Genomic DNA, 18,528 nt, shown 5'->3' with positions numbered 1-18,528 from the left:
GTTCATGTTCTTCATTTATTTCCCAAATCAGGCCTCAGGATCAATTGGGACAAGCCAGCTTTAACCCCTACGCAATCTATAACATTTATTGGGGCAATGTTGGACTCTAGATCAATGAGAGCATAGTCTCTGCAAAGAATCACTTGATCTCTTTCATTCAGTCTCATCCAAAAACCTCATTGAGAATCAGCCTCAATTTTCTGGGTCATATGACAGCTTGTATTTACATGACTCTGTATGCAAGACTACATCTCTGGCCTCTTCAGGGCTGGTTAAGGAGGATTTATCAGCCAATCAAACACACCATGCATTTACCAGTATAAAAGTTCCCCTGAAAACACTGTCATCTCTGCTTTGGTGGAAAGACCTCAGAACACCTGCCAGCATATTTTGTTTCAACCACCACCTTCTTCAAAGACTATGGTGACCGATGTATTCAAACAAGGCTGAGGGGCTCATCTGGACTCTCTTCAGACACAGGACATGTGGTCCTGAGCTTAGTATCATTACACAAAATGTTCCAAAGCTGAAGGCTGTTTGGCTACCCTACAAGGTGTTTCTGCCTCTCCTTGAGGGAACCACTACTCAAATATTGACAGATAATAGAAGATTGATGCATTATATAAATACACAAGTAGAGTCAAGATCATCCCCTTATGTTGAGAAGAGACATACCTATGGAACTGGTGCATCCTCCATCAAATCAGCCTCGTTGACTTTTATCTTCCAAGTATATGGAACAGTGTGTTGGATCAGTTGAGCAGGAAAAGATCTGTAACTCATGAGTGGGAGCTGAAAGTCTTGGTTATAGATCAAGTATTCCAGGAACGGAGAGTCCTCTCCATTGAACCCATGTCGTCATGCTTACTATATCATCTCTCTCTTAAAATCGCATTTTGGGGAGCCATCACTTTGACTTGCAGAGTGAATGAAATTCAGGCTTTGATGACAATCCCTTCATAAACCATTTATCATAAGGAGAGGGTTACCCTCATGCTACATCCACAATGTTTACCAAAAGGATTTTCATATAAATCAATTTATACCTATTACCAGTATTTTTTCCTAAAGCACATGACTCCCTGCAGAGGCTGAATTCCACACACTAGATGTTCTTAGGGCTATGTCCATTTACCTTTCCAGAACAATGACATTTTGTCTATCTTTCAGATTCTTTGTGTCTTTTGGTAATCAGTCTAAAGAGCAGGCTGTTTGCTCTCCAAGACACTCTAAATGCATTCTTCCCTTTCTAGTTTAGAGCACACTATACCAGGTCTCAGTAGATATATACAGCTGCTTTTAGGGAAGTCTCTATTTTTGAGATCTGTAGGGTGGTTACTTGGAGTTCAGTTCTTGTGTTTACCAATCACTACTCCAGCTTCTAGATCAGATGCCCAGTTTGACAGCCATTAGTCAAGCAACAAAGGTGGGATCCATGTAGATGAAATGCTCAAAGAAGAAAGAGGTTACTTACCTTACCGTAACTGGAGTTCTTCTCGAGTCTCTGTGGAGTGCTTTTGTCCACACAGAGCTCATTACCTGCCCTCCTTCCCCACCAATAGAGTCTGAATTTCGTATTAGTGAAGGAACTGAATGTAGTTGGAGCTGCTCTGCCCTTTATACCCTCTGTAGGCAATGTAAAGGTGTGAAGGGTGCATGTGCAGCCCCAATGGTCGCTGCTGGCTAAAATATTCCAGGTTTGTGCACATGGAACACACACACCTACAGCAGAATTCTCCGTAACTTGCGTAAGGCCAGAAGGACTGCGTATCAGAGACAGGATTAGAATTAATGTGTCTTTTGCTCTCTTTCCTGTGGTTAGTCCACTAGATCATGCTGCATCTCATGCTAAGCCGCTTATTCTTGTGGCCACAACCACATTAGCGCTCTGCAGAGAAGTCAATCCAGCAAGAAATAACTGGAATGGAGAGTGTGGCTTTGGTAGCCACTCAGCAGCACCCAAAGTAGTACTGCCTTCATAACCCCAAATTGGTCTGGACCAATTGGTCCCCCTCCAAAAATCACAGGGCCAATGGGGTTTACAGGTGTCAAAAGCCAGCTATTGGCAACTATAGGGTGTTGGGAAACCAGAACCTTTTAAAAAAATCAGAGTTGTGCAATTTCAACCCTATCAATCATTATCACTGGTTTAGATTTTCAGGCTATATCTTAATAAAAGGGGCTAGAAAATTACTTTTTTAAAGAGAGACACAGGATGGGTAATGTAATAGCTTATTGGACCAACTTCCATTGGTGAAAGAGACAAGCTTTTGAGCTCAACAGAGCTCTTCTTCAGATCTGGGAAAGGTAATGAGAGTATCACAGCTAAACGGTTAAGCATAAGGCATCAATATGAAGTGGCAATTAACACTTTTTTAATGAAAAAAACATTTTACTTTTTAAGTAAAAAAGCTGAAATTTTCCTATACGTTTTTCAGGTGTGCCAACTCCTGTGTATATGGTGTTGGTGGGAGATTGCAACCACAAGATATGTGGGTCCCAGAGTCCATTATGGAATATAAAGTCTAGTACAGGGGTCGGCAACGTTCGGCACGCGGCTTGCCAGGGTAAGCACCCAGGCGGGCCGGGCCAGTTTTATTTACCTGCTGACGCGGCAGGTTCGGACGATCGCGGCCCACACTGGCCGCGGTTCGCCGTCCCGGGCCAATGGGGCGGCAAGAAGCCGCAGCCAGCACATCGCTCGCCCGCGCCGCTTCTCGCCGCCCCCATTGGCCCGGGACGGCGAACCGTGGCCAGTGGGGGCCGCGATCGGCCGAACCTGCCGCGCCAGCAGGTAAATAAACTGGCCTGGCCCACCAGGGTGCTTACCCTGGCAAGCCGCGTGCCGAATGTTGCCGACCCCTGGTCTAGTACATTCCCCTCTATATTTATCCAAGCATCTTTGAAAAATATGGCTCATTTTCATTACTTGATCTACATGCTGGCAAAGAAAAAAATCAATTACATGCTAAGATGCTAAAATAAATTCTCAAACTCTGCTGCATCTCATTACTATAGTTTTGTTTTTTTTCCTTATCAATGTTTTTCTAGCTTTCCCTTAAGAACTGTTTAGCTGGGGAATATCATTAATAGTCCCTATCTCAACAGGTGAAATACTGAACTGATGAGGCTCCATTGACTTCTAACGCTCCCATACTGTGTAAACACTATCAAGACTCCATAACATTGAATCTGCTAGACTAACACAAAAGAACATTCATCTCACCAATTTTCCATGATCAAGTTCAGTCAAGCTATGCTAATCTGCTACTTTGAGTTTCAGTGTTAAACATTGTCTATAAAACACATACGGTTACTCTGTTGGTATGCTTTGTAAAGTTTTATTCCAAAAATCTTAGCTTAAATGTGTTTTCATTTGTTATTCCAAGCAGAAAATGTACTACAAATCTACAAAGACTTAATTTTAACAGAGTCCTAGTCGTAAAATTCTACTTTCTATCTTTGAGATGCCAAAACCGAGCAATTGTAATTCAAGAAGAATATGAATATGTGAAATATTTCATTAACAAAGTAGTCCCAAAATTCTACATTCACTCAAAAAGGTTATCATCCGTATTAGCAGACAGCAGTTTCAAGTATTTTTAGCATTTTTACTAAATCCAAATGGATTTTAAATGATCATATTCTCTAACACTGAACTTCTCATTTGAATTAAACCACTACTAAACTACTTTTTGTCTCTTCTGCAGCCGTGATCTGGAGATCACTTTAAAAATTGCTTGGTTAATTAAAGAAAAAAGATTACAAACAAGGAGCCCAGTTACAAATTTTTGTGCTTAGCTTTGGGTGCCCATATTCACATTTGGAAAGTTCAAATTAGCAGTCAAGCACTGAAACCAATTTTAAGCTCCTCTATGCTGATCCAAGCACATGGATGTGGAGTTAGTTGCTCACATTTGAAAATCAGGTGCATTGTTGATATTTACTTGGTCAGTTGATATTTACTTGGTCAGTCATTTTCTTGAACTATGGTCTCATGCAATTCTTTAGTCCCTTACCATAATAATAATTATTCTGAAGACAGTGCATGAGTCTTTTAAGAGGCTACAGAATTCCTGAAGATGACTAAATAAGTAATAATGACAGGACATAGGGAAATAATTGGGGACCCTTCTTAACTAATGATCTCACACATTATTAAAGGACTTATGAAAATTAAAGACATGCAGCGATGAGGGCACTTGCTTTATATAATTCAGAGGAAAAGTGCACACTGGAAATAATAACAGTAAATATAAAACAAATGTTTTCAGTGTTGGGTTGGGTTGTTCTGAAATTTTGATGGATCTGGGTTTTCTGCTTTTTCTTACCATCATACCTTTGCAATCCATCTGAGGGACACTGACACCTAAATTTTTTTTAATTGGCTAATTTAAAAAAATCGATTTTCTAGTTGAAGTATCCTTTGCACAATATGCCCTGATTTAAAAAAAAGTAATTTTCAGAACACTATAAAAGTTTCTTTCTGTGGTCCTGTTGATAGGTGTAATAGTTTATATGAGGGCAATAGAGGCTGCCTCTACAGAAATTGCTGTCAAATGCAGTAAGTAAACAAACTGCACAAAGAGAAATACTTTTTTCAGTAACTTTTTTTAAATGATGCTAATCTTAAGTACTTTTGTCATTACAAGTAGGTATAATATTTTCAGACAGGTATGTCATTTTTAGGTAGATGAAGTCCCTCTGAAACTAAATCTAAAGTCTTTTTTTTTTCCAAAGAATTTTGGCTACAGTTGTCCCTATATTTATTTAAAACCTTACCCCTTTCCCTATGTTGGACACCTTATATTTTTCCTCTCTGTACATTTATGAGGGTAGGTTTATTATTTTTATTGTATTTTAGAATGATATATTAATGTGAATTGTTGCACTACATTCTGGGAATGGGAAGGTTTGGTTATAAATTCAACTAATATGGCTATTCATCTTCAGAGTATTTAGTGTAACAGTTGCTATTATAAGAACTGTGGAATATTAAAGCAATGTCAGTTCTTAAACCTGTGACATTTAGACGAATGATAAACCAGTTGTATTCTAGAAAATGAACTGCCTTTGAAGTAAGATATTCACCTGCACTTACAAAATAAATGGAAACTTTGTTTCAGAGATGTTCCTAAATCGTGCTGAGAAAAAGTACATTTTGAAAATAAAAACTGTGGAATTAGGTAAATGTTTCTGTTTAAAAGAAGTACATGTTTAAAAAAACTCACTGTGCTCAGTGACATTCTCCAATATTTAAAGACTATATTATTTCAGAAGACTCTTTGACTACAGCAAATCATAAGGATATTATTCACTGCTTGCTGAATAAATGCATCACATACAACCAGAAAAACTATTTTTTGTCCACTAAAGAACAGGACAGAAGTGGGTCATCTTCAGTCCATTGATCTGTACTCTGTAGATCTGTATGCAAAATGTAAGAATACTTTCTGCTGATATAATATTGACTAAAGACATGCTCTTCATTGGGAATTTAAATATTAATGAACTTTCCAACAAATATGAGTAGCCTTTCTGAGTCAAATAGCTGCTCTGAGACTCTGCCTGTACATTGCTTAGCCAGTGTTTCAAATAGAAATGAGAATAAGTTTTTCAAAATCTAATGCATTATTTTGATTAATCAATTTACTCTCTTTGACTGTTGATTTTGGTAAAGATGCTACTGTTTTTTCATGATACAGAAGGTTCCAATGGAATTTGGAGTCTATCAAAATATCATAATTCCACTGTATAAATCCCTGGTGCACCCACATCTTGAATACTGTGTCCTATCTGGTTTCCCCATCTCAAAAAAGATACAATGGAACTTGAAAAGGTTCAGAGAATGGCTGCGAATATGATCAAGAGAGTGGAACAGTTTCCATATGAGGAGAGACTAAAAAAAACTGGGCTGTCCAGCTTAGAAAAGAGACGACTAAGAGGGAATATGATAGAAGTCCATAAAATCATGACTAGTCTGGAAAAAGTGTCTAGAGAAGTGTTATTTACCCTTTTACACAATATAAAAACCCAGGGCCACCCAATGAAATTAATAGGCAGCAGGTTTAATGCAAACAAGAGAAAGTACTTTTTCACACAACTAACATGTGGAACTCATTGCCATGGGATGTTTTGATGGCCTAAAGTATAACTGCATTCAAAAGAATTGGATAAATTCAGGAAGGATAGGTCCATCAATGGCTATTGCCCAAGATGGTCAGGAATGCAACTCCATGCTTGGTACAACCCTTAACCTCTGACTACCAGAAGCCAGGAGTGGAAAATGGGTGGATCCTCCATAATTAACCTGTTCTGTATGCTCCTCCTGAAACTCTGGTATGGGCCACTGTCAGACACAGGATACTGGGCAAAATGGACCATGATCTTGACCCAGTATGGCAACTCTTATGTCTATAACAGGGTGAAGATTTGTATTTTTTTTATTTGAAGGGTTATCAGAATATTACATGCTAAAAATGAATGCTGGCCTTTATTTAGTCTAGAATATATTTTCTTGGTGTGTATAGTTCCATAATGTTGTTAGTAAGAGGTGGGAGATCTTTAAGCAAAGGTAATCCAAAATTTTGGAAAAGTTCCAACTCAGTGGTCCCCAAATTTTTCAGGGTCGTGCCTCCCCTTACTCCTGTCCACATCACCACCGCCAGGGCCGGGCGCACCCCAGAGTTTGGGGACCTCTGTTCTAACTAGACATGTGGAAAGAGGTGAATCTGTATGTGTGTGAAATTTTGCTTGAAATGTCTCACTATTTTGGTTGTGGTGATTTTGTGTCTCTGAAATCACATTTCAGCAGAAAATTGCACTCAAGAAATGCCAAGTAGAGTGGTCTAGTGGCCATCTTTGAAATTCTTTTTGTGTGTGTTACAGGCAAGGATAGAGGATGGGAGAAGCAGCGAGAGAGAGATCTGTATTAAACTGGTAGTTGTTGTAGCTGCTATTATTGAGCACTTTACCACTGGTCAAGTTTACACCATTGAAGTTGACACAGGGGTTGCTCACAAAATCAGTGGTCTAATTCTGCAAAGCTTCCTTATTTATGTGAATAATTTCAATGAGGTCAGCGGAGTCACTTACCTCAGTAATGCTTTGCAGGGTAGTGCCCAATATCTGTCAAACAGTGTCCAGGGACAACTAATCAGAATAGCGGTAAATTGAGGGGCAACATGTTTCTAATCTGCATTACACAAGAGGGAAATGGACTTTGTTTGATGGTATTTAAGTCTGGAGCAGTTAGCACAAAGCATTTTTTTCCCAGTAGCTCATCATAGCAGCTGCTATGGAAGGATTGGCTCAGGACTGAAGGAAGCTGCCGGCTGCAGACCATGCCAGGTGCTGGGTGCTGTAGTGCTCAAACTGTGTCATTATTTAATAAAAATAATGTAAGTGTTAAATACAAACTCTTTGTGCCTTGACGAGGAAAACACCACACCCTCCCAGAACAAGGATGGGAGAGTGGAGTCCATAAAAATATTAGATAAGTAGATCTTCTTCAAGTGACTGCTCATGTGTATTCCACAATAGGTGTGCGTGCTCGCCACGTGCACCAGTGCCGGAAGTTTTTCCCCTAGCAGTACTCATAGGGGAGCGCCCCAGCGACCCCTGGAGTGGCGCCTCCATGGCATGGTATAAGGGATACTGCGCGCTCCCCCCACCCTCAGTTCCTTCTTGCCACCAGTGAAGGTGCTTCGGAACTGCTCTGCTCCAGCTTTGCTGTAGCTCGTCCCCAAAACTGCTTGTTTGTTCAGTGTATGGTACCTGTAGTTAGTTAGTTTAGTTTAGCTAAAGCGCCCGGGCCGGGGCATACCCCGTGCCCCGGGTTTTAAGTCGTGTGACACTTGTAGGCAATCTGTGCCAGTGAGTGATACGGACGTGGACTGACTACGCTGTTTGGGGGGAACCCATGTCAGCAATCGCTGCAAGATTTGCAAGTTGTTTAAGCCTCGGACAAAGAGAGAAAGGGACATTAGGCTCCGGGCTATTCTGATGGAGTCAGCGCTGACCCCGGCTCCGGCGCGCTGCTCCGAGTCGGCACCGGACACCGTGGTGTCAGTGCGCGGAAACCCTTCGGTGCCATCGAGTAGTCAGCATTGCTCCCCATCCACAGGGCATGCCAAGAAGGTAGGAAGAGGCCTTCTTTGCCGCAGCACTGGAGTAAATCTGGGACAGAGGCTAGACCCATGTTGGGCACTCCTTGATCCCCACTGGCCTGTAGGCCTCAGACTCAAGTCGAGCGGAGTAGCCCAGCCCATTCAGAGCAGGCCTCCCCAGATGTCCGGATGCCCTCCACACCGGAGGCCCTGCAGGTGGCCCAGGATGTTATGTCCATGCCGGTACCAGGACCACCACCGATGTTGGCCCCACACTCCAGAGGCAAGCAGTGCTGGGATCTCCACACTCACCCCCGACTCGGTACCAGTCTCGGTCGAGGGAACGTTCCCGACGTCGTTCGCCTCACAGCAACCGTTCAGGGCACATGGATCCCTGTCCACACCCACCAGGCTGTCTGGTTGGGTTCCGTCTGACCGAGACTCTCAGCACTACTCCGCCTTGAGGAGCGAACACCGACGGGACTGAGGCAGACATCGCCAAAGGTCCTCATCTCAGAGGTGCTATCGCAGCTGGTCATGGCACGAACGTTGATGTCATTCCCGTTTGGCGTCCCACTCCAGGACTGCACCACAGCACCACCTCCACAGCCCCAGCCGTCGATCGCCGTCGTCTCACCGTCGCGGGTCTGCCCCTGGAGCCGATTTCAGAGCAGCTGTTACCGACGGTACCGGTCCTCCACGTCGAGATCGCGGTCCCAAAATACGAGACCACTTATAAGAAGTTGCGGGATTATAAGAGGAGCCCAGTCTCGGCCTGCCCCCCAGCCTGTGTCCTCCAAGGGCAAGCAAGCGGGGAAAAGGTGATTTTGACAGGACGCCCGGGGGCGACCTGCCAGTTCTCATCAGGGATCCACCCTCAATAAAGCTTCCCTTCTCCAATCAGTTGTGTGCTTTCCTCCCAGAGTGGTCGCGGCTGACCTCAGACCAATAGGCCCTCAACACCATCTCCCGGGGCTACACCCTCCAGTTTACTTCCTTCCCACCCAACCACTCCCTTCCCCCATCCCTCCTGGGGGACCTCTCGCATGAGGCTCTGCTCGAGCAGGAGGTGGGGCGGCTCCTGGGCCTAGGAGCAGTGGAAGCGGTACCCGGGGAGTTCAAAGGCAAGGGGTACTACTCCCGCTAGTTCCTTATCCCAAAGGCCAAAAGGGGGCTCAGGCCCATCTTGGACCTGCGAGGCCTGAACCAATACATGGTGAAGCTCAAGTTCCGCATGGTCTCCCTGCCCTCCATCATCCCCTCCCTGGATCCTGAGGACTGGTATGCCACCCTCGATCTGCAGGACGCGTACTTCCACATTCATATATTCCAGGGGCACAGACGCTTCCTTCGTTTCACCGTGGGGCAGGAACACTACCTATTTACGGTCCTCCCATTTGGCCTGTCCATTGCCCCCAGGGAATTCACAAAATGTAAGTCGGTGGTGGCAGCCTACCTCAGGCACTGGGGGAGTCCAGCTCTTCCCCTATCTGGACGACTGGTTGGTCAAGGGCAGCTGCCGGTCGCAGGTGCGGGATGACATGGCGCTCCTTCTGTCCACGTGCACCACTTTGGGCCTGTTGGTAAACAACACCAAGTCCCGGTTCAATGCATAGAGTTTATCGGGGCAGTCCTGGACGCCTCGTTGGCCAGAGCCTCCCTCCCACCAGACAGTTTCGAGACCCTGAAAGGGGCTCATCGACACGTTCACAAGGTTTCCGGTGACAACAGCCAGAGCATGCCTCCAGCTCTTGGGTCACATCAGCGTGCACATATGTGGTCCATCACGCCAGACTCAGGATGAGGCCCCTCCAGCTCTGGTTGGCCTCGGAGTTCTCCCAGGCCAAAGACAGGATGGACAAAGTCCTCACAGTACCTGAGCCAGTGATCACCTCCCTACTGTGGTGGTCCTCCCCGAGAAACATGCTCCAAAGTGTCCCATTCAGGAGCAGGGCCCCATTCCTGGAGCCGGTGTCTGCCATGTCGGACCTGGGATGGGGGGCCCATGTGGGTAACGTTCAGATCCAAGGTCTGTGGTCGGCTCAGGATCTGACCCTCCACATAAACGTCAAGGAGCTCAGGGTGGTATGGCTGGCATGCATGGCTTTCTACTCGCACCCGGCAGGCCGGGTGGTCAGGGTCCTCATGGACAACATGGCCTCGATGTTCTACATCAACAGGCAAGGTGGGGCCTGATCCTCTGCCACAAAGCCCTCAGGATGTGGGACTTTTGTATAGCCCCGACCTACAGGCCTTCCATCTGCCGGGTGCCCGGAATGCATGCATTGCTTGAGCAGGTACTTCTCCTGTCAGCACGAGTGCTCTCTCCACCCAGAGGTGGTGCACAGACTTTTCCAAGTGTGGGGAACTCCCCAGGTGGACCTGTTTGCGACTCGGCAGAACTGTCGCTGTCCCTGGTTCTGCTCCGGGGGGGCTAGGATGGAGCGCTATCTCCGATGCCTTCCTCCTGTCCTGGTTAGGCCAATTTCTCTATGCCTTTTCTCCATTCCCGCTGATCGCAAAGGTCCTGGGAAAGATAAAGATGAACAAGACCCGGGTCCTTCTGATTGCCCCGGCATGGCCCAGGCAGCATTGGTACGGGACCCTCATGGGCCTGGCGATCGCCCCACCATGGCCGTTGCAGTCCCACCCAGACCTGCTCTCCTGAGACCAGGGCTGCCTCCTCCACTCCAACCTAGCGGCACTCCACCTCACAGCGTGGCTGCTCAGTGGTTGGGTAGGGAGGAAAGGATGTGCTCGGAAGTGGTTCAGTGTGTCCTCCTAGAAAGCAGGCAGCCCTCCACGCACCGAGCCTACTTGGCAAAGTGGTCTCGGTTTTCCAGATGGGCGGATGAGCAGGGCGTTTCCCCTGTGGCCACCCCATCCAGCTTATTCTGGACTACCTCCTTCACCTTAGAGCCCAGGGCCTGGCGCCCTCATCAGTCAAGGTGTACCTGGTGGCCATATCGGCCTTCCATACATCAATGCAGGGCCATACGGTATTCTCCCATGCTATGACTGTCCGATTCCTTAAGGGGTTGGATCGCCTCTTCCTGTATGTTAGGCCCCCTGTCGTGCAGTGGGACCTAAACCTGGTGTTGGCCTCTCTCATGGGGCCCCCGTTTGAGCTCCTAGCCACGTGCTCCTGGTCACACCTCTCGTGGAAGGTGGCCTTCCTGATTGCGATCACGTCGGCTAGGCGGGTCTCAGAGCTCAGGGCAGAGGACGCTCCAACGGCTGGAGACCTAATTCCCAAGACGACAAGCAGGAGGCGCCACAGGGGTGAGACCCACATCACTACACCGCGCTATGGAGGCGCCATTCCAGGGGTCGCTGGGGTGCTCCCTACGGGTACTGCTAGGGATAAAACTTCCGGCACCAGTGCACGTGGCGAGCATGCACACCTATTGTGGAATAGACATGAGCAACACATCTCGAAGAACACCAGTTATGGAAAAGGCAACTGTCTTTTCTTTCTTCCACTACGTTGAAGATATCATAACAGGTGGGTGGCCTATGAGCCACCTCAAATCATAGCAGATAGAGGTAGCAGGCTAGCAGACTTCCACCCAAACAACACCAAGTGACAAGAGGAGCCAGAAAATGGATGGGCATGAGGTTCAGAGGGTGAGGGGGCGGTATTGGTTCAGATAAGGATTCAAAACCAATACCACACTTGCAATGTGGGAGATTCTCCAATCACTGCCTGTATATGCATTTTGCAATGGTTACTGTGCAGGGGTTTTGTTGCTCTCCTCTGGACTCTCTCTTCCATGTTTTACTGTTGTAACAAAAAGCAAAACAAAACATCAGCCTTAATGCCATAAGTCAATGAAATTATATGGGACAGACAACGTAGAATCTGATCGATTTTTTGTTGTGTTTTGTGAGCAGATTTGCAAGAACAGCTTGATAACTATATCAGTTTTGCTGTCCTATAATTAAGATATTAATATTTAAAAACACCCTAAAATTCAATGGAATATGCACAGAATTCTGTATCAGCTTTGGGCTCAGAAGCTTTTGAAACATCATTTGATTTGGAGAATTGTCCATGGAAAAGTATTTTAATACTGGCAAATATGATAGTTCTGGAATCAGTATAAAATGTAACATGTTATGTATAGGTGACTATGTTTTTTCTATTTGGTGCCATTGTTTGCCAATGTAAGCACATAGCAAATAAGACTGGATATATTAGACTACAGATGAAAAGCGGTAAAGCGAAGCGCTAACGTTCCAGATGTAATGTATTTTTGGGAACGTTTTACAGCTAGATATTTTTCTTTATAGTTCCAACAACTTTTGATTAAATATTAATGCAGATTAAATGTGTGATGGTCTCAGTCCATTTCCTAGTGCGAGGTGTCCCCATCTCAATTAGTATATGTTGGCAGTCTCGGTACAGAGTTAAGGGCTGAATAGATATGGAGCGTTAACTACAGAACCTCCCCACTCCTAGAGATGATTCATCCAGATGAACCCTAAGGCACAAAGACTGAAAGTGCCTGCTCTGTAACTGTTCTGGGGGGAGTGACCCCATTTTTAAACATGACTCTCTATTGGTGGATGTAGTCTAGGTCATTTAGATGACTATGTACCTGGGTTGTGCTGGTGAATCAGATTCTTACGCATCTAATTGCTCTTAGACCGAAGTGACCATGTCCCGCATTGAGGCTAGGCTATAAATTTAGCCCAAAGAATGTGCTGTTTTCTGTTTTCAGTGCTGCCAATCTGCAGTCCTTCAATACATTAAAATAACGAGAAAAATGTTCAAGATAAACTTTCCAATTTGCAACTTTGACAGTACAAAAGATAGAAAAACTACCCTGAAGGAGCCTGCATCTGAGATTAAGTTGTGGGTGAGAGAAGACCAGAGCAGTATTTAATATTTATTGTATTATGGACATATTTTATGTGAGCGTTCTACATGGCCAATAGGTATTTTGACTGAGTTGTACATGTGCCAAACTCAAATATATGGACAGAAAATGGAAGGTTCCTCTTCCTTTTACCATACAAAAGAACTTAGAACTAGAAATGGTCAGAAATGTTCATTGTAAAATGCTGATTTGTTGAAAACAAAACTTCCTTGGGAGCGTGTGGATTTTGACAAAATTAAGCTGGAATCCAGGCAGGTTTCTGATACAAATCTGCCTGGTTTCCTGCCAGGTTGCCCCACCCAGTTTCTCAGGATAATTTTTTTTTTAATTTCTGAATTTCCTGCAAAATGGGGATTCCAGTTTCCAGCCAGCTTTAGTTTTAACCTCCTTATCGTGTCAACATTTGGATATAATTAGCAACATCCTGCCTACCTATTACACAGGGGCACAGGAAACGTTTGGTTATATAGTATAGGGTCAACTATTTACTTACGTTGTGCCTAATGTTTAAAACCCTATTGCCTTCATATCCTTTTTTGTTCCAGTTAAATGATGATTGCACTGTCCAAATGACTGAACTGTTTCGCAAAAAGTTCATTACCCTTTTCTTCTACACTTCTGATATCTTAAGGAGAGCATCAGACATTAAAGATGCATATGATTATAAGATCCTGTATTTCATTAGGGATCATGTAAAATAGATATGCCACAAGGGAATTCACAAAAGAATGTGATTTTTTTTCTCCCTATAATAAAGTCTGTTTAATATAAAATATATTATATGCATAGCTGATTTTACAGGAATGTATGTGTATCCATACATTAAAATAAAGTAGTGGGCTTGATGCCCCTCCCATACTGGTGTAAATCAGAAGTAATTCAATTGAAGTCAATGGCAGCATAGCAATGGAGCTAAAATCCTGTGAGTGAGAGGAGGCCCAGACCCTATTACCTGTAGCCAAGGTCAATGTGCATAAAGGTTATCTACTGTATGAGCTTCACAGCTGCTGGTCATATAAGTTACCCAAGAGAGCTTTAAATGTTCTCAGTTCAAAAATGTTTATTCATTTATCAGAACTCTTTGCTGCTCATGAGAGTGCTGGCTCATTATAGTTGGCCTCGTTTTGCACAATATTATACCATGTATGCAAATGAATTTTCTCAGAGTAGTAAATTTTGCGAATGTCCCAAGTATGCTGGCAAATAAAGTGGAATAGGCTCTGAATACTCCAAATGGCTTGAATAGACTTAGATTATGAGCAGATAGAGGTAATTTACTCATAGAATTCAATGCGATCACTTAGATAAAGCAAAATGTGGGGCAGATATTCAAGGTAATTTATTATACATTATACTCTAAAACCTCAGGCACAGTGGTTTGAAACTCCTAAGAATTTCCCTCCTCCTAGTCTCAGCCACTCAGATGGCTGAAAACTATAGAATCTCATTAACTTAAAAAAAATGCAAACTCTTTCGGGGGTATAGTGCACCTCTGTGTGTGTCTGCAACAAGGTTAGAATATTACACTCTTGAGTATGAGGACTTTTTTAAATCCTGTACAAATACTATTCATGTCAGTCAGCTATGATTCAGGACATGTAATCATGATGAAAAATGTTAAGTTCCTGGCCCCAGTTTGCCAAAAACTGTCCCAATGATCCAGTAAGAGAAGCATGGAAAATGTTGGTTCTCATAGATTCTTTTGCTCTGATTCCCTGTTCATTTTCTGCTACCCATAATTATCCCACTGGATACTAAGGATCCATACAGACTATGGGACTACACTGAATTTTTTTTAAAGAAAGTATTCGTTCATATCAAAGGTTTTTGTTTTATGTGCAAAATATTTTGCCTACTGCTACAAGTCAGACATTTTTTGACTATTACTATTATTCATATATAACAGGGTAAGGTAACAACTTAAAATAAAAGCTTTCAAAGTTAAAAAGTCTGATCCAAAGCCCATTGAAATTAATGTGAGCTCTCAATTTATTATTTAATATTTATACTGTTATTGCAAAGAACCTATTGTGTTAGGTGCTACACAGCCATACGGGCAATGCAAGTCCTGAACCTGAACATCTTACAGTTTAAGAAATAGAATATATTACTAAAATTTCCACAAAGTAATATTATAGGGACATGGGATGTGAAGTAGACTGTTCATTAACTAGTTTTCAATTCAGAGACGATAGCTTGTAAATGTGCCTCTCAGCACTTTCAAATTTAGTAACCATCTAGCACATAGAAGCAGTCAGTGTTGGACTCATGCCAGTACCTAGGGCAAAGTCCCAGTAGTTTATTTATGTATTATTTTTAATGAATAATATCTATTACTTTTAATGAATAATATCTATGATATTATGATTGCAACAATGCCTTTTGTTGTAGGCACTAGAGTGAGATAATTGACCTTGACTTCTTTTCTGTGCCCTTGCTTTCACCTTTCAGAATACATACTCAAGTTGCAGTAAATTATCTCTCAGTAATGCCCACAATGGCAGGGACTTATCCTTTTAATTAACTAACTTTTTAAAATGTATTATGGGACTCACTCTTCTTAATATTTCTGATGGTGAAAAAATTATAGCCTACCATTGAGAATAAAGGTCTTATTCAACCGACACGGTATATGGAGCCACATTGAAAGAGTTCTCTGCCATACTAAGCTGATTCAGAGAACAACACACCTTTGAAAGAACAAGAATTGATTTGATTGAACAGAGTATGGATTTTATAATAGGAAAACAGCAAGTAATTTGAATAGTTAGTGGTAAATTGTCAAAGCAAAGCACTTCAGTTATACACGCATTCTAGTAATAACTAATGCCTGCAATGCTATTTATAAGATGTCCATATCTAGAATCTTCTAATGCTTTTTTCCCCCTCTGTAGAATCTCATTTAGAATGGTTCATTTTAAATGAAGAAGCAGCAGCCTTTTACAAAGGGATAGAAATCCTCAGCCAGCTTAATGAAAATTGTCACTTTTCACATATTGTAGAATTAGAAAGAAACCTTTTGTATAAAGAGACATGAAGGTTTTAGCAGTTCAAGGGTTATATGCAATAGAAATTAGCAAAAACAATTTGCCCATATAGCAAAATATGCCTTTTCCCTCTTGTGCAAAAAATATGGAGTATACCCCTCTTTAATAGGTATTGAGCATGACTTAGAACCTAAACCTACAAGGTGCTGAGGTTGAGCTCCAATTGAGGTTAATGGGAGAGAAAGTTGAAGGCCACCAGCACCTTGCAGAATTGTGCCCTTTCTGTATTACCTAAGCAGGAATATATAGTATTTCTTCTTTTGTGATAGTTTTGGTGAGAGTGTGACAACCCTGAATATTTCTAAAGTTTCCAACACTCAATTAAATCTACTTTAGCAGTCTCTTGCCTTGTCTTCCTATATCCTAACTTGATTCCAGTTGCCAAATTTCAGGATGTCCCTACACATGGGATGTATCCATCATAAACAATATAGAGCTATTGTAGCCTTAGCATTGAATTAATAATATGAACCAGGAAGGATTCGAGGGCACTGAGCACTTTGCAGGATTAAGGCTAAAAGGGAGCAAGGAGAGTGGCTGCTATTTTCTGAGTGGAGAGAAACAAGGAGTGAGATGCTGGCAGGGTTAGATTTATGCAGTGCCTTAAAATTAAGGCTGCAGATGTGGAGTTTGAACTTGAAGCACAGAGTGGCAGGGATTTTGAGAAGAGAGTCAAGGAGGGGGTAACAAGTTCAGAGTAGTTGTTCTGAATTAAAACATATTTTGATAGAGCAAACAGCAGACAGAGTCGGTGTGACCGGAGAAGAGGAGGTTAAAGAAGTCAAGGCAAGAGAGGACCAAAGCTTAACAGCCATGACCTGTTGGCCTAGATTGAGTTGTGGTGAATTAGAGTTGATTTTACCTCCTCTCGTGCAATAGACTGACTGCAAGATAAATATGTAGTCTGCACAAAATGCAAATCCATTATATGAGGATACCTACATATTTTCTCATGAGCCATGGACACATCAGCACAACAGTTACATGAAAAAAATGCACTGAACAGTCCAGGGCACTGAGAAAATTGTGAGTGCCACATAGATGGCAAAATCAAAGGCAAAAAATAATTGAGTATTGGAAGGCTAAGAAAATTGTCTATTAGCTGAAGTCTGCTGTTTTCTCATGAACTAGGGAATATGAATGATTTAAAGTTGATCTGACTGGAACCTATAAATATAACACAACACTAAAGAGAGTTGAGCTATAATTCACCTAGACTGGAGCTGGTCTGAATGACAAAATCCTTTTCAAATGTAACTTTCCTGAGGTAGTTCTATTAAAGTGTATTTCTTTCTATTAAAGTGTATTTCTACTGCAAGGGCCAGATTTTCAAGGGCTAGGGCAGTGTTCAGGACACCTAAGGAAGGCAGGGCTGTATACAAAATTGACTTTATGCCCTTTTTCTAATCCCAATCTTAGGAGCAGCTTCATGGCTATTCTAACTTGCACTGGTTTGTAATTGCCGCCTTGGAACCATTACACCAGCAGACAACTGGAGGAACACAGCATATTCCAGATGTTATTGTCCCACTTGTAACACACCAGGGGCCAGAAAAGGGTAGCACAGAGTCAACTTTGTTAGCTATCTGACTCCTGGGCATTTCCCCACATAGCCCTAGTATGGGGAAGGATCTGATCTTATATGTAAGCATACATTTACACTTACCCTTTGCCTAAATTGATGTGTGTAGGACTAATCTTGGAGCCAAATTCTTCAGGCACACGCCCTGGAACACATAACCTCACCTCCACCAGGGGCTAACAGTCACTCAGCGCTGCTCAAAAGTGGACAGCATTAGTATAGTGTTTGGAGCAGGCTTAATACATGTCCTGTGAAGACTTTGGGGGAGATTAAAGTTCCCAGGCATGAGCACAGGCTGTAGTACCATTGTCAGTCCTCCCTTGGATGAATTCCCTTTGAGGCACAAGCTGGGACACCCTATGCTTGAGGAACTGAACGTGACTCCTGGTCTTTGGAGGCTGGAGGCAGGGGTTATTGAAATGAAGTAGGAATTATTTTTCTTTACATAGCCAGATGCCTCACCTCTTCATCCTAAAGGAGAAACAGAGATCGAGATCATTGCACATGTGTGGGCACACACTCACAGGCCACAAGAGCACCCACACAACCTGCCAATATTTGGATGCCTGGAACTCTGGTTTCAGCAACATCTGCATCAACACCTGCCCTGAGTACCTCTGTCAGAAAAGATGCTGTCAATCATTGATTCCCTATTGACTATCAAGCAATTAAAGAATAAACCAATAAGGGTAAAACAAAAAAGCAATATGTCATTGCTGAAATAAATAAACAAAATAAATACATCAGAGGACTGAAAGAGAGACACAGCTTGTGCCTGGAATCTAGGGGTCCAATAACATTACTTACCCCTTCAACTCACTGTACATGGTGTATATCCTGCAGCTGAACAGACACCAGAAGCCACTTTGCACCTCCTTCCATCAATATCAATATCCATTCCTTGGGAA

The 18,528-nt window shown here is 43.1% G+C and overlaps 1 protein-coding gene across 3 annotated transcripts in view; it reads left to right on the top strand.

The window, feature by feature from the left end:
* NEGR1 (neuronal growth regulator 1) overlaps positions 1 to 18,528 on the top strand; it is a 652,228-nt gene that overhangs the window by 550,719 nt on the left and 82,981 nt on the right. The gene's annotated exons all lie outside the window — the stretch shown is intronic.

The sequence above is a fragment of the Chrysemys picta genome, chromosome 8, assembly GCF_011386835.1.
Source record: "Chrysemys picta bellii isolate R12L10 chromosome 8, ASM1138683v2, whole genome shotgun sequence".
NCBI classification, from domain to species: Eukaryota; Metazoa; Chordata; order Testudines; family Emydidae; genus Chrysemys; species Chrysemys picta.
The sequence above is the reverse complement of the archived record's forward strand: the minus strand, read 5'-3'. Positions and strand labels throughout refer to the sequence as shown.